This window comes from Salmo trutta, chromosome 32 (assembly GCF_901001165.1).
Source record: "Salmo trutta chromosome 32, fSalTru1.1, whole genome shotgun sequence".
Lineage (NCBI taxonomy): Eukaryota > Metazoa > Chordata > Actinopteri > Salmoniformes > Salmonidae > Salmo > Salmo trutta.
This window is the reverse complement of record NC_042988.1, coordinates 37,701,280-37,706,980: the sequence shown is the minus strand read 5'-3', so window position 1 is coordinate 37,706,980 and position 5,701 is coordinate 37,701,280.

The window sequence follows — 5,701 nt, the reverse complement described above, 5'->3', positions numbered from 1 at the left end:
CCTAATCACTTTACCCCTACCTTTATGTACATATCTACCTCAATTACCTCATACCCCATGCATATAGTCAAGCTATCATTGACTTGGTACTGGTACTCCATGCATATAGCCAAGCTATCATTGACTTGGTACTGGTACTCCTCCTTCTCCTCCCCCTCCCCTATCCCCTCTCTCCTCTCCCCTCATTCTCCTCCCCCTCCCCTCTCAACCTCCGCTCGCTCGCTCGCTCTCTCTCTCTCTCCTCCCCTTTACCCTGCTCTCCCCTCTTCCATCCCCTATACCTTCCTCTCCCCTCTCCCTCTCCCTCTACCCTCCTCTCCCCCCTCCCTCTACCCTGCTCTCCCCTCTCCAGCTTGTTCCTGGGAGTGTAGTGTAGTTGACCCCTCATTCACAGCCAACACAGCTAGCTTCCTGAAACCCATGGCTGTTTACACAGCATTCCTCCTCTATTGACAGTGTTGTCCAGCTCTCTGGTGCAGCTCGCTACAAACAGCTGTTCAGCTAAGAGTGAGTGGGCTGCTGTAAACCACACAGGGCTCTCATGAAGCTCCCAGCTCTCAGCTCCTCTGATAACTGCCTGCGTGTGCTGGCATGGCTGGTACTGTTACCACAGCACAGTGCACTGCCTCACACGCTCACAACGCCCCCCCTTAACACACGCACACAGGTATGCTAGATTAGGGTTGGAGCGAAAACCCACAGGACAGTAGCTCTCCAGGAACAGGTTTGGAGAGCCCTGATCTTGAAGGTATAGGAACAAGGCCACTGTCTCCACACTGAGTCAACAGAGTCGGACTGTCAAGTTATTACAGTAACAGACTGGGTCAGGGCCATGCAGACCATACTGCACTATGAATAGCCATCTCCTCGTGTGGGAGTTATCCCCCCCCCTCCGTGTATTCAACCGCTCTTTTCCTCCTCCTCATCACACACACGCACACATGCGCACACACGCACACGTACAGACACACACAGCGCACTGCCTCACACGCACACACACACACTACGCCCCCCCCCTTTAACACACACACACACACTACCCCCCCTTAACACACACACGCGCACACGTACAGACACACGCACACGCGCACGTATACACACACACACACGCGCGTGCACACGTACATGTACACACACACAAGCAAATACACACAGCTGGTTGCTGGGTCAGGAGGAGAGGAGGAAATCTGAGAAAAAGGCCACCATCACCCTGAATATCAACGGAGACAGGAGACACCTCATTAATCACAATACAATGGCTTCTGTCTGGGGGGGGGCATGGGAATATTGTAGGGACCTGTTTGTGTGTAAGCATGTTTACATATTTATGTGAGGGAGTGGTCGCATGTGTGAGTGTGTGTGATTTTGTGCGTGCATAGGATGTGCACACGTGTGTGTGTGTGTGCGCGCGACCCGTGCATGCATGTGTTTGTGCTCTTGGGTTGTGTGTGTGTGTGTGTGTGTGTGTGTGTGTGTGTGTGTGTGTGTGTGTGTGTGTGTGTGTGTGTGTGAAACAATAACTCTCATACAGCAATATCCATCTGCCCGTCATGTATCCATGTATCCATCTAAATCCCCCTCTATATAGAACACACATCAAGCTGGAATAGCGTAAAACTTCAATTAAACGCTGTCGGAAATAGCTGGGCAACAGCACACATTTCAGCAAATAAACACCTGTTTAACGTAAACACTGAGTCTAAATGAATTGTTTACAAGGTTAACATAAATTAACATGAATCGTTCATGAGGTTTAATGTTTGATTTGTCACATTAAATAATTCAGTAATGACTTGAAAAAATTATGGCAATCATCCGTTTTTATCGGCAGTAAGAAACTGCCAGCCATTGGCTGCTAACAGTTGAGAACTGCCAGCCATTGGGTGATAACAGTTGAGAACTGCCAGCCATTGGCTGCTAACAGTTGAGAACTGCCAGCCATTGGGTGATAACAGTTGAGAACTGCCAGCCATTGGGTGATAACAGTTGAGAACTGCCAGCCATTGGGTGATAACAGTTGAGAACTGCCAGCCATTGGCTGCTAACAGTTGACAACTGCCAGCCATTGGGTGATAACAGTTGAGAACTGCCAGCCATTGGGTGATAACAGTTGAGCACTGCTAGCTGACTGGCAAACACAAAAACAGTCAACAACTTCGGGAGTAGAGACCTTTAGAAAATGGCCTCTAGTGGTGAAAGTAAAAACTGCCGAAAATGCAGTCTCATACCCTGATAACACCGTTCGCGTCGTGTGCGGGGGCGTTGCAAAATAAATGTAGGAATCTATGTTATTCAATTATTGCACCCACACTGCTCGCGCGCATCAACAAGCGTCTGCGTTGCCAAGGGATAAAATAGAAGTCATTCCTATTTCTGACGCAGATCACGCTGCAAGTCCTGCCTCTCCCATCTCCTCATTGGTTTATAGAAGCAGGTACCCACGTGCCATCTCCTCATTGGTTATACCCACGTGGTTGATTGAAAGACGAACTGTTGCCGGTTGTCGTGGTAATACTATGAAAGTTTAGATGCCAATCACCATATAAGTTAAACGATGAAAAAGCCTGGAAGGAGGAGTGATGACTAGAAACGATTCGGTTGACCGTTTTATGTGTGGATTAATTGTCGGAGTAGAGAACCTTGTGCATTTCAGGTAAAATAACAACCTAATGTTTATATCCCAGGACAAATTAGCTAGCAACAGCAAGCTAGCTAAATAGGACAAATTAGCTAGCAAGTGCAAGCTAAATTGCCATAAATGTTTAATGCTTTTCGACCTGTTGTAACGGTTGTCGTCGGGAATGGAGGACCAAAACGCAGCAGGAATGTGGATGCTCATCTTGTATTTATTTTAAACCAAGAAACACCAAAATAACAAAAGAAGAACTCACGAACAACAAAACAGTCTTGTCATGCTCACACACGCAAAACAAGAAACAATCTCCCACAAACACTAAACCAAACACATACCCATATATAGGACTCTCAATCAGAGGCAACGAGAAAACACCTGCCTCCAATTGAGAGTCCAACCCCAATAAACTAGACTTAGAAATACAAAAGACTAGAGACCACATAGAAATACAAACATAGAACATTACCCAAAAACCTGGAAATAATAAATCAAACGCCCTACTAAATAAACCACCACCCCGAAACACATAAAACAAATACCCTCTGCCACGTCCTGACCAAACTACAATAACAAATAACCCCTATACTGGTCAGGATGTGACACCTGTCCCCGAATTAATGTCATTGGTTCAGAGTTTGTTTTGATATTTTAACCTGCGTGTCGTGATCGCGTTTGGTGTAGGGGGACAAAATAAATGTATGCACGATGGCGCACGTGCACAGCCGGATTGGGTTCCGTGTAAGGGGAGGAAAAATATTCTGTCAAGGAAAGGGATATTGAGACAAAAGAAATGAGTGTGTAAATGATAACACATTAGTGCAGAAAATGAAGAAATTGATACAAATTCTGGAAGTGAATGCTGGAATGAAATAAAATAAAGAAAAATACTATGCAAATGAGCAAAAGCTTTGTGCATTTAACAGGTACCGGGCGAGCCTTGTGAAGCTTGAGGGTGTCCAAGAGCAAAACAACCTTATGAAGCTTGAGGGTGTCCTAGAGCAAAACAACATGTCCGTGTTCCTGAGAGACTCACCTTTCCATAGAGGGGTCATATTAGTGTGTAGCCCAAATTGTTCGGATGCTACAGACAGAAATTGGTAGATCGGCGGTACTGAGTTCAGACGAGTTCCGTGGCGCATGTGGGGGTTGTAGGGCAAAACCACGTGTTCGTGAGAGTCTCGCCTTTCCATAGAGGATGCTACAGACATTTTCGTGAGAAAACCAATTTTCGGGATATCTCACGGTCTGACAAACAGTGCTGTTGCTCTGCCACCTTTCACCGGAGATATGAAAGGCCGATATCAGAGGATTCTGTGGATTGAGATGCAGCCCATGCAAAAAAAGCTAATATCTCTAGTTTATACAGACATATTTCTAAGGGGAATTTTGTATTATTCTAATTCGATTTCCCCGGCACTGTGGAAATTTTCTCTAGAGGGTTAATGATATAGAAGCCTGTCTCAAGTAGAAGCCTGTCTCTAATAAGTGTCTGTTGTGTTCAGTGATTGAAGCAAATAAACGCCTTGTCACGTCCTGACCATAGAGAGCTCTTATTTTCAATGGTAGAGTAGGTCAGGGCGTGACTGGGGGGGTTTATCTAGTTTATTTAGTTATATGTTGTTTTGGTTCTAGTTTCTTTTTTCTATGTTGGGATTTTTGTATGATCCCCAATTAGAGGCAGCTGGTCATCGTTGTCTCTAATTGGGGATCATATTTAAGTAGTTGTTTTTCCCACCTGTGTTTGTGGGAGATTATTTTGAGTTAGTGCATGTTGCACCGCTTTTGTCACGGTTTGTGTTTTGTTTGTAGTTTATTGTTTGTTTTGCAAAGTTTCACATTAAAATAAAAGATGTGGAACGATACCCACGCTGCGCTTTGGTCTCCTTCCTACGACGAACGTGACATGCCTGGGCAATTTACGCTTTATGGTAGGTATTACTTTAGTGATGTTGTTGAAGAAATTACCACTAAGGACCCCAAAGTGGTAAATCTGACCACAATTCTATCCTCCTGATTCCTGCTTACAAGCATAAATTAAAAGCAGGAAGCACCAGTGACTCGGTCTATAAAGAAGTGGTCAGGTGAAGCAGATGCTAAACTACAGGACTGTTTTGCTATCGCAGACTGGAACATGTTCCGCGATTCTTCCGATGGCATTGAGGAGTACACCACATCAGTCACTGGCTTTATCAATAAGTGCATCGAGGATGTCGTCCCCACTGTGACTGTATGTACATTCCCCAACCAGAAGCCAATGGATTATAGGCAATATTCGCACTGAGTTAAAGGGTAGAGCTGCCGCTTTCAAGGTGCGGGACTCTACCCCAGAAGCTTATAAGAAATCCTGCTATGCCCTCCGACGAACCATCAAACAGGCAAAGCGTCAATACAGGGCTAAGTTTGAATCGTACTACACCGGCTCCGACACTCGTCTTACGTGGCAGGGCTTGCAAACTATTACAGACTACAAAGGGAAGCACAGCTGCAAACTGCCCAGTGACACGAGCCTACCAGACGAGCTAAATCACTTCTATGCTCGCTTTGAGGCAAGCAACACTGATGCATGCATGAAAGCATCAGCTGTTCCGGACGACTGTGTGATCACGCTCTCCGTAGCCGCCGTGAGTAAGACCTTTAAACAGGTCAACGTTCACAAGGCTGCGAGGCTAGACGGATTACCAGGACGTGTGCTCCGGGCATGTGCTGACCAACTGGCAGGTGTATTCACTGACATTTTCAACATGTCCCTGATTGAGTCTGTAATACCAACATGTTTCAAGCAGACCACCATAGTCCTTGTGCCCAAGAACACAAAGGCAACCTGCCTAAATGACTACAGACCCGTAGCACTAACGTACGTAGCCATGAAGTGCTTTGAAAGGCTGGTAATGGCTCACATCAACACCATTATCCCAGAAACCCTAGACCCACTCCAATTTGCATACCGCCCAAACAGATCCACAGATGATGCAATCTCTATTGCACTCCACACTGCCCTTTCCCACCTGGACAAAAGGAACACCTACGTGTGAATGCTATTCATTGACGACAGCTCAGCGTTCAATA